Raw genomic sequence first — 12602 nt, forward strand, 5'->3', positions numbered from 1 at the left:
AAAGTTCTTGGAGGGATAGTTAACCTTTACTAACTTCACAGACCCTGAGTAATTGGGAGTTAGGGCACTTGCCAACACAAGCGAATGGCAGCAGGGAAGTGTGTCACAAGCTAAGGGCACATGAGTACTTGTAGTAGATCCCATTTTCCTAACTTGTTACCTCACTATGCACATCTGTCTCTACCTCCACACTTAGCTACACTTGTAGTAATCAGGCTGTCCTTCCTCATTCTCATGATCTGTCTTCTGCTTTTCCAGATCATCGTACCTTACATATTCCTTACAGACCCAATACTCACACTCTGCAAACTGTGGCAGATGTTTCCTGCAGGACTTGAATAGCCACAGTTCCAGTAAACACTGGATTTATGGAGCCATTCGAGTTAAATGTTTTATTTGTACCATTTTTATTCTGCACAAAATGACTGTGATAATACTGCATTGCATGGTCTGGGCTGAAGGGTAGAACATTAACGTTCCCAAAATCCCTATAGTATGGCACTGCATATTCATACCTTCTGCAATACTGTCTCAGTGTTTTCTACATTCTCCTTCATCCACTTCATTGGTGGGAAGGAATGCCCCTCCTTTAATAAATTAGATTATGCTTAATCTTTAATCTTAATTTATTAAGGTACTTATTTACTAATCACCACATAATAGATTAAGAAAATGCACTTATTAAAGAAACAGTCTGATTAAAATAAAGTTAAATGGACCAAAATAAATAAAACAGCTTGAATAAATACTACCAACTAGCAATTAATATAAACAATAAATGAAATGCTACTGTAAATCTTGCCTCAGTCTATTCAATGGATAATTACTATGTTTTACTACCTTTTTCTGTGCCATTTTCTCTTTCCTGCCCTTCAGCGCCTATTGCACTGTTTGCATGCCAAAACAGTGACCCAAATGGTACAGCAGTTGTGGATGGTGAGTGGCCCACAGTGCCAAGGATACCACTGCCTAAGAGGTCAGCCTTATGTAAACCATCCTCATTTTGCTAACCATTTTGAAACTGGTCAATTAAATAAGAAGCTGCATATAAAAATGAGTGATACAGTCTTATGTGGCACCAAAAGTTAGACATCAGATAAGAATGTGGTGGGGCTAGTAACTGCGGATATCTCTGTGCTTATGTGTTCAATGTGAATAGGCACAAAGGTGCCTTAATTATAGTGAAAGCAAGAGGCTGGGTATAGCACAGGAAAACTCTGCAGCAGGAATGCTGCAAAAACATAAAACTGCAACGTAATTTTGTAATTGAGAACAAATAGAGCATGTGACTTTATAAATACTTATATGCTATTGGAGAAGAGAACAACTTATACCAGTGTCACACCTTCACTCAGTAACTTGAGAGGCTGAATAAATAAATAAAAAATAGTGGGAAGTACAGAAAATGAGCTTCATTATAAAACATAATGCATGTTGCTAATCCCTCCTGATCCGTATCCTTTATTTTACCTGATCTCCTCTCAAGAGCAGCAGAGCAGTAAGAAAACAATTTTTTTGTTTTGGTAAGGTTGGGTCTTTGGACCACCACTGTTTGATACTATTTAATGATCTTAAATCTGAGAGAAACAAGATCATCGAGTACGTTGTTGTTTTTATTTTGAAGGATATTTTCCTTTTTTTTTTTTTTTTTTTTTTTTTAGAAAACATAACCATTTTCCTTGGTAATTTATAACTGAATGTTTCAGATAGTCCTCAGAGAGTATATGTACCTGACTGTAGATCTAGGTGAGTGAATGTGTGTGTGTGTGTGTGTGTGTGTGTGTGTGTGTGTGTGTGTGTGTGTGAGCTTCTGTGGTTTTGTGTATCTTTTCCTGTGTGCTTGTGTTTTTTTTAACTAATACTAGTAGGCAACATCTGACATTGTAGTACTTACCTGACTGTGGCAGTAAAATTGTGTTTTTCATTGTAGCTCTTGTTTGATTGGAGCTGTTACATTTTGTATAGTGTCAGGATTGTCCTTCTCTGACAGGAGCGCTGACATAGAAGAGTTCTGAGTGGGGCTGTGGCATTTTGTATTGCACTTATTGCACTTTATAGCAAAAGACAAGTTGCATTCAATACTTTTTAAAAAAGCAAGATTTAGCATTGTAGTAATTTTCTTTTTATTTAACATTTGTTTACCAGGAAAGTTCAACTTGGAAAAGGTCAATTTTCAATGGAGGCCCAGGGAGAAATGCTCCAAATGCATGTTTTTCTAATGTGGGAGGAGACTGGAGCACCCAGAAGAAACCCACATGAATGCAAGCAGGACATGCAGACTCTGCACAGAAGGCACCCAAACCAAGAATCAAACTTGAGAACCTCTTGCTGTGAGGTGACAATGCTACTGCTGCACCACTGCACCATCTTTCTAATTTGGAGCTATGGAATTCTGCGTTACATTTCATGAGATGGAATATGTGCTATACCTAAAATGTGCTTCTTTGACTGAATCTGGGATATGAGGAGGGAGTTATGTGTAGCTGTGACGATCTGCACTGCATTATATAGCAATGGAGAAGACGCATAAAATTATTTGCACATTGCTTGGCAATGTTGAAACTGTTGGCTAACAGTTTTGTTTTACCTTTGCAGTGCTTCAGTTTGATAGATGTTTTGACAGCTGTCAAAAGATAAGTAAAAGTGCAACATTTGACAGTTATTTTGACATCTGCAAAAGCAGTTGTCAAAGCATAGCAGTTAGGTTCAATATTTTACTGACAGGACTGCAGAGCTGGTAAGCGCCTTTACAACATGATTTGACTCCGTAAAATGTGTCTGTTGTCAATTTTTTTTTATAATTCAACTTATTCTATTTGTACCCTTATTACCTTATTACATTTCTTAACATATCCAGTCTGATACTTCTGTTACACAGGTTAAGATCATAAGTGCACTATCTTATGAAAATAAAGTACTACTGTTAAATTTGATTTTGCTGTTATCTGTATTGTCTTTGCAGTATGGTGGCATGGGTTATAACTCTCTACAGATCCCTTAGGTACTAATCAAGAAAACGTCTAAAACCTGCATCTTCAGTTTCATCCAGTAATACATTTGGGCAAGCCCAACATCTTCCAGCTTTAGTGAAGCAGTCTCTTCATTAAATCCAGACAAAGCAAATGACAAATATTTTTTTGGTAAATAATGAAATGCATACCAGCTGCTCCTGTATTGCTTCTCAGAAAACTTTGTCTGTGGTTGGTTGCACTTAAAGCTGGCAATGCAGTTTATCCAATCAGAAACAGCAAGAGTTAGGTGTAAGCAGGACAGCAGAGTTGGTTATTTTTGGAAGTCCTTAGCAGCATAGGAGACATACCGATGTGCACACACGCACACACACACATGCACACGCACACGCGCACACGCACACGCACACACACACACGCACACGCACACACACACACGCACACACACACACACACACACACACACACACACACACACACACACACACACACACACACAGCTGCCCCTGGTAAGCATGGAAGCAATATCAAAATGGTGCTTCAAAATTGTGGTAAGAAAGGAAAGAACAATAGAACCAGACAAGCTACTGAATTTTCAGATAATAATAATAAGAAAAAACAAAACAACAGGCGGTAACCTTATGTATGGCTGGCACTAAGTTCTCTTTTAAGTGAATGTCTCTAAATCAGACTTTTTGCGTCATTTTTCTCCATATTATGAATTATCAGCACTTCCATGATCCAATTGCCACAGTTATTTCCAGTAGGTGGATTTGCACATTCTTGCATACGCCCCATGGTGACTACCACACAGTTGTGGCATGGCAAGGCAAAATACATCTCCTAACATCCTATGCTGTTTTCCATGTATTTCCCTCTCTCTTTCCATGTATTTCCTTCTCTTTCTCTCTCTCTCTCTCTCTCTCTGACTCTCCCTCCTCATCTCAGGATTGGTGAGACGATGTCAGCCAGTCTCCTACCATTCCTCATCACCTCATGTTGAATTCCAGTTGCTACTTAATCATAATGACTCATTCTGGTTGCAGTCATGGCTTTAGCCCTCTGTGTTAAAAATTGACTTAACCAGCTGTAGTTGAGCTTATCAGAAATTAGTTGAACTTTTCTCTGCAACCTTAGTCAATACTATTGACAGGATTAGTTTTCACGTTTGGATGTGTAATAGAATTAAAGTTGTCTTGATCCTATAATGAAAGGAAAACCATGGATATGGGGTGGGGTACTTCTTTTGGTCTTGGGCTTCAGGGCAACGATAACTCTGCTTAACACATTTTACAATCCCAGGATGAACCTGAATAGCAGTGACTCATTTGTTTGGATGTAGTTTCCTGAAAAGATGGATGCCACTAATAAAAACGTTCATAGATAACTACTAGGCTATAATTCTGTATATTATTACAAACCTAGCTAATAACCAGAAGTCAGAATAAAACATTGTACCTTGTAGGCAAAGACCTTAACCATTATGTAAACCCCTCCTTCAGTACATATTAAAAGAAGTTAAGAAAACACCTGCCTCACCTCTACTAATTTACCATTATAGTCCTGTGCAATATGTTGGAGCATTTGTGTGACATCAGTTAAACATGATGCATACACAGCGGAGTGTTACACTCTGCAGAGATAGTTACTCTGTAATGTCTGTCACATAACATTAAAAAAGAGGAACCTTTGCAGTCTATCTTAGGGACTGTTTTATAGGTATTATTTAATGCTGCACTTCAGAGTGAAAGGGATGCCTTAACGGTAATCTCAGAGAGTATGTATTACCTCTCTCAGTGGGCCGAGTTACTTGCAGCCAGATATAAGGTGTACATGCAGCCCTTTATAAAGCATCATTATCACCTCATTTTTCCTTTTGTTTATTTTCTGGCACCTTCTTTTGGCTTTTCCTGGGCCTGCTGACTGCTGTGTTGGACAGCTAAAGTAATAATGTGTGCCAAGCATAGCATGCACAAATTTCCCAAGGCTGACAGCATTCAGAACATCAGATATTATAAACTGCTTTTGTAAGTCAGTGCCATATGTTTTTTCAATGATTCCAGAAGAATATCTGCTCAGTTTTCCTTATCAGCTTCATGCATACTTTTGTACAAATAGATCAAGCTAGGTAGCTTTTCAAAATGTCTTTTCTTTGCAATTCTGAAAACAAAGAAATGGAAAACAAAGATTTTGAATGGTCACTAACAGCTGCACATTAAAATACATTAATAGGTCTTACGAAAATAAAGAAACCTTACTTTGCATTTTGCATAATTCTAAATGCTTTCCTCTTGCAGTTTTCTCTTTCTTCTATAACTTATGCAACAGTGCACATACATACAGTCATACATATGTACATATGGTTATGGCCCAAAATATCTAAAGCTCGTGTGACTGAAAAGATTTTTAGGAGGTAAAAAACACTGAAAGTACAAAATATCTAAACTACATTTGACTGAATTCCCAAAAGACTGACTGTTCATTTTGTATAGTGTTTGTAATTAAGACTGTGAAGGAAAATCAATATTTGACTGAAAAGCTTACAGTAGTTAGTTTGTTTGTACAGGTGTGTTTAGGTTAGGGTTAGATAATGGTTAGGTAAGGGGATAGATTTACTGTTTTGCAAGTTTGGTGTTCTGTGCCTTCTGTGTCCTTTTGTCTTGTATAATAGTGCCATTAGGGAAAGGGTATAATACAATGACTATCCATTAATATTCGAAAATGAGCATGCTGATTGGTCAGCCCAATCAGTGTGCCCGTTGTAAATCCGAGCATATGCCACTGGAAAATGGTCTGGTCACCTGGTCTTTTTTCCATTAATATATGCAACAACAAATTTACTTTTATTTCATTTTTTTTTAATAAGCTAACAAAACTAGAGACTAAAATAAACAACATAGATGGCACAGAGAAAAATAAAATTATACTCAGGTACACTATATAAAATTAAATAAAAGTACATGACTATCCTTTCATTTCCTCTGTCCCATCCCTCCTGTACTCCTCCTGGTTTGTTTGTTTGTTTCTTTTTTTTTTTTTAGTTAAAAAAAAAAGCAACAGAGATATTCCTTTCTCCGTTGCGTCTTCACACAGCATGCGCAGTGCATCATCAACATTCTAGAATATCAAGGCAAAATTAGAAGGCCACCATGGCACCGTTATACAAAGACATTATTTAAGAAAAGTAAGTTATTTTTTTCTTAAATAATGTCATTGTATAATAGCAATAACCATCCCTGTGGTGTGGTATACTGAAGATTTCAAAATTCCACTTGAGAAACAGTAACCAAACTGACGTTATTACGAATAGTCCAAGGATATGTACAATGTTGACCTAGTTTCGTCCTACCATAAGGACTTCGTCAGAACAATTAAACACATTCAATGCAACAATTTAAATACCCACCCATTCTGCCTTTAATCCAATGAAAAGGCACATTCCCATTTCATGAACACTTAAAGAGACAATACCTATAAACAAATTACCACATAAAAATACTGTCATAAAAATTATATCATAAAAATTACTAAACTAGTATTCAATGATTGCATTGCAAAACTAAATAATACATACCTATATGAATTTAAAAATATTAAAATATTATAATGTTAAAAATATTGTGAATATTATGGTTATTATATTGTAACGTGTTACAGTGACAATTTCACTTAATAAAAATGCCATTTACCTACAAATGTGTATATTTCATCTACCCAAAATATATTTAAGTTTCAAAATTGGGGCAATGCTAATGGCATCATTTATGCCCGGGAAATGGTGTGCATCTAATCTTAGCTGCCATTTTAATTCACTTATATCAAGATGCACATCCAATGTTTTACCTTGGGGATCTGCTCTAATATGCTGAATAACATAGAATTTAAATCTGTGTTCCAGATGTTCACAAATATGCTAAGGCATTAATCACCTTAGAATGTTGAATGTCCAACTGATGTTTATTAACTCACTCTCTAAAATGCCTAGAAGTTTTTCCTACATAAAATGCAGGACAACAGTCACATTTAGCTATGTACACCACATTTTGAGTTTGACAATTATAATGCCCACTTATAAAAATGGTGTTGGCATTAATCCTAATATTGGGTCCTGTTTCTAGTATAAACTTACAAGTTTTGCATCTACCACATTTAAAATTCCCAAAAGGTCTACCAGTAACTATAGGTTTACCCCTCAGACTATTTTCCATAATTTCTTTAAATGATCTATCCTTTCTTAAAACTATTTTTGGACAGGCCCCCATCTTTTTATCTATGTCTTTATCCAATTTCAAGATGTCCCAATTCTTTTGGATCATCTTGACTAAACAATCAGCCTCTAAATTGTAAGTAGCCACAAAATACATCACTTCCCCTCACACAAAATAAATCACTTCATTTTCCTGGTAAATGTTTTTAAATCAATTAACAATTCAACTAAGCCCCCCTTCCTTCCCGGGACAAAGGTGAACCCTTTAGATAATAAATCCACATGCTCTTTAGTACAAGTAATTTTGGAATAATTATACACTTGCAATATATTAATAGCACTGTGGCCTTTTTAAAATTTACCCATGAATACAGTTTTGATACAATAACCTATTTAGATGTTAGTTTGAAAATAGATCAAAAGGCAAAATGTTTTAAATCTACTATTTATAGAAAAATTACATTTTCTAGCTCTTATTTAGATTATAGTAGCTGGCACCCTCACCATCAGAAAATATATATAGTTAGGGGACAGATGTTGAGGGCTGCCAGGATGGTAAATACTGAACAGGACTTCTGTCAGGAGTTGGAATATATGATGGAGATGTTCATTAAAAGGGGATACACGGAGGGTTTATGTTTAGAAGTGAAAGATGAAATCATGTGTAAAAGAAAACAAGGTGTTTATATGCCCATTTTACATACTGTGAGGTGTGGGCAACAAGATGTGGTGTCAAGATGTCAGGATGATCATAGTATTGGAGATAAGAAGGGGGAAGTGATGTATTTTGTGGCTACTTATAATTTAGAGGCTGATTGGTTTAGTCAAGATGGTCCAAAAGAATTGGGACATCTTGAAATTGGATAAAGACATAGATAAAAAGACGGGGGCCTGTCCAAAAATAGTTTTTAGAAAGGACAGATCATTTAAAGAAATTATGGAAATGGTCTGAAAGGTAAACCTGTAGTTACTGGTAGACCTTTTGGGAATTTTAAATGTGGTAGATGCAAAACTTGTAAGTTTATATTAGAAACAGGACCCAATAATAGGATTAATGCCAGCACCATTTTTTTATAAGTGGGCATTATAATTGTCAAACTCAAAATGTGGTGTACATAGCTAAATGTGACTGTTGTCCTGTATTTTATGTAGGAAAATCTTTCAGGCATTTTAGAGAGTGAGTTAATGAACATCAATTGGACATTCAACATTCTAAGGTGGTTAATGCCTTAGCTAGGCATATCTGTTTACATCCAGAACACAGATTTAAATTCTGTGTCATTCAGCATATTAGAGCAGATCCCCAAGGTAAAACATTGGATGTGCATCTTGATATAAGTGAATTAAAATGGCAGCTAAGGTTAGATGTACACCATTTCCCAGGCATAAATTATGCCATTAGCATTGCCCCAATTTTGAAACTTAAATACATTTTAGGTAGATGAAATATACACATTTATAGGTAAATGGCATTTTTATTAAGTGAAATTGCCATTGTAACACCTTACAATATAATAACCATAATATTCACAATATTTTTAACATTATAATATTTTAATATTTTTAAATTCATATAGGTATGTATTATTTAGTTTTGAAATGCAATTGTTGAATACTAGTTTAGTAATTTTTATGATATAATTTTTATGACAATATTTTTATGTGGTAATTTGTTTATAGGTATTGTCTCTAAGTGTTCATGAAATGGGAATGGGATTTTTTATTGGATTAAAGGCAGAATGGGTGGATATTTAAATTGTTGCATTGAATGTGTTTAATTGTTCTGACGAAGTCCTTATGGTAGGACGAAACCTAGGTCAAAATTGTACATATCCTTGGACTATTCGTAATAAAGTCAGTTTGGTTACTGTTTTTCAAGTGGAATTTTAATTTGGTTTTGACCTTTTACAAGTTTGTTTCATATATTGAAGATTTACCCATGGTTCCCTTTTTTAATCACTTGGTCTTCTCCCTCATGATTAAACCACACCAACCATGGGTAAATCTTCAATATACCACACCTACATCATCAGTTATTGCTATATTAACTCATCACATCTGAGTGACGCCTCCAGGTGTATCTGTAGTTAACTCCTACTAACATCTCTAGGCATCAGATATTGCTTGTTCATATTTGCATCAATAATTCCAAAATCATGTTATCATGTAGAAGGTTTTAAAATATTTCATCTTAAAGCTTACACAATGGCAAACTCAACTGCATTAATTTTTGACCTCTGTCTTGTACAGGTGAATAGATATTAACTGTTGCTTTTTTGATATTATAGATATAATTTTCACATTTTTCTGAAATATCTCAACAAGTAACACAAACAGAACTTCTTAGCCTCATATGAAAGCTCTCATCTAGATGAATAAAATGTTGCTAACAGTATCTGTGTAACTTGAGTGGGTGCTAAGATATTGTAAGTTGTTTACAAAACATTACAAATGTAATAGTTACTGTGTTTACTGTGACTTATAAAATTCAGTTTAAGGCCTAGAACTTAAAGAACACTACCACTATAAAATAGCTTGTGCTGAAGAGTTTGCCATTTAAACTTATTTTATAATCCCTATGGTTCTAGAGATACAAACATTTGTTTGAAATGTGAGGGCATAATTTGATTCTGTCAAAAGGCTTAGGCTCAGCCCGTTGGAAGTTACAGTGCAAACTTCCTGAGCTCCACTGGAGTGAATGAGTTGAATTGTTATGCATATGGTTGCTGTTAGGGGCAGGGATGGGGGTTGGGTTAATGTTAGCAGACATGAGTAAGGTGGTGCTGGGGGATGTATAGATAGATTTAAGACATATAGATAGAGAGATGAATAAGTTCGGTACTTAGTCCTGTAACACAGGGTTAACAGTGATGGGTTTATCTTTCAGTTCTTGCAGCCAGGTTAGCAATTCTAGAAAATGCTTGTCTTAGCCAAGTGCTGTTTGAATAGGGCCACAAAAAATCATTGTGCCATAATTTACAAAGGGAGAGGGTCCAGGTTTTTTGGTGTTTTGGCTTCTGCAAAGAAGGAAAGGTTAGTCATGTGAAATGAACCAAGCTCTCTGCAGGATTACTCTGTTATTGAGTTGTTTATAGAGCTGATCTTCTGGTTGAAGTAAAATCAAAAATATTGTAAAGCAGCAGCACATCCGTTTTGTTGCACCTTTTAGTGGCAACACAAGTAAGCGAGGATTGGTTTGTAAGGAGGACTCACCATTAAAAAACATTGCTTGATTTCATTTGTATTCAGTAATATGCAGCTTGGCTTTACTCAGCTTTCATGAAATAAGAATGCTACCTGAGATTTATCTGAACCTTGGAAAGAGAGAGGTACTGTACTGGAGAAGAAAAGTGCCATTATAATCATCAGATCATTGATTTGCTGCAGTATGTTTACATTTGAGTGATGAAGATGGTAAAGAGAATGTTACAAAGGACTGGAACCCTGAGTGACACCTCTGCTGTCTTCCTTGAAAGGAGTTTGAATAAACAGTTCAGAGAGTACTCATGAAGAACTAGAATTGATGAGCATATTATGAGGTCATGTGCTACACTATTATGGTCATGTGCTACTCTGTTACAGCATTAGAAATGTCTGATAAGACCACAGCATTGCACTTAGTCTTATTAACCAGACAAAAGACTATCTCAGTGTTCTTCGTGTCACAGAACAGTTATAGCCATGCCAGAAACATGGTTTGCTCTCTGTGAGGAATCCTAGCAATCTAAGTACTTGATAAGCTGTCTATGAGAAACATTTCCTAGAATTTTAAAAGGCTGAATGGAAAGATTAGAAGGTAGCTATCAAGTTTTTTGGGTTCCATCCCTTATGGTGAAGAATGACCTAAGTCTCCTTCCAGGTTTCAGGAATGTCCCTAATTGCTAGTGAAATGTTTGAAATGTAATTGATGTTGCATTAGCTGTACCTTAAGGTACTCATGAAAGTATCAATCAGATATGATGGAGGCGTCTTCCTTGATCTGATATAGGGATTTCTAGGCTTTCCACTACAACACCTTTCTGAAGTAGAACGCTGCATGTGCGTATGCAGGTACCTTGACTAACCAAGGCTCATCTTGGTTAGGACTGAGGTCTTGAAGCTCTGGCTTAGCTGCAAATCAAGGACAATGTAATTCACCTGTGAGACAGAAATACGTTGACCTGAGATCTTTTGAAAAACAGCTTATCTTTTCTCTAGAAAATCCATGATTTTCATTCAAAGTTAGAAAGTGTACAAGTCTTAGAAATACTGATATTTTTTTTTCTGACAGGATTTCTCTTTTGCAACCATTTCTTCATAACTTAAAGTGCTGCAAATCATGGCCTGGGCAGTTTGTTTTGTATGGTGTCTCGTTCTTACATGGTTTTGAGCACCCATGGTAGAGCATTTGCATATGGGATCATTGACTCTCTCATTTTGTACAGGATGATCATAGTTAAGGATCTGAGAAAAGAGCAAATTAATATAGGACAGGGGGATGTGGAAGACTGAGAAGCTGGACCGACGATTTAAAGTAATACATCAGATTGAACCAACAGGAGATGACCTGGGCTATTTCTTCAGACATACAACACACAGGAGTGATTGCTGACCAACATACCTTTCAACTGTGCAGACTTTCACAGAATGTCCAGATTTTTACCTCATATTTTTGGTCTGTTCCTCATAGAATGTATGGTGTTTTGGTAAATCTTTGAGAACTGCAGTCACTAAATAATGACAGACATTTGAGTTTCAAACTTCACATCCTTCAGAAAATGCATGCTGATGCAAAACCTGTTATAATAACATTTCTTTTTAAGTTTATAAGTGCAATATTTAAAATCTGCCCATCTTTTTGGGCCTTTGTCCCCCCATTATTTTTGGCTTTGTCCAGATTTCTTGAGCTAAGGGGTATGCTGACCAAACTAGCCGTTATGTTGAGGATCATAATATAAGATAACTTCTTAGTGAGAATATAGTTACTGAAGCCTGGTGCTGTCCCAACTGGACAATGGGGTCAGATGTGGAAGACTACCTGGAAAAGCAGCTGACCAAGCTCATGTGTGTCTTAGAGTAATAAAAAATCATGAGCATCTACCCGATCTGACAGAACATGAGCCTGGGTCCTTTTAGAGCAGGGACTTGGCATATATTATTTAAGTAAATGGGCAGTGTGATTTGGGATCTGTGGCTTGGCTACCAATAGGTCCACTGGAGCAATTGCATAGTATTAACCTATGAACCTGGGAGAAAATGCTCCATCAATAAACAAAGTATGACATGAGAGCAGAAATAAAATACTCCATACAGTTGAGCAGTATCTATCACAAATCTCTTAAAAACAGTCAAAAAACAAAATAACTGATACTGTTAATATTGCAGCATAGGATTTAAACCTAAGGTATTTATAGGAAAGAGCGCTGATATTCATACAGCAGAAGAAT

Source organism: Protopterus annectens, chromosome 11.part0, assembly GCF_019279795.1.
Source record: "Protopterus annectens isolate FY-2018-M chromosome 11.part0, PAN1.0, whole genome shotgun sequence".
Lineage (NCBI taxonomy): Eukaryota > Metazoa > Chordata > Ceratodontiformes > Protopteridae > Protopterus > Protopterus annectens.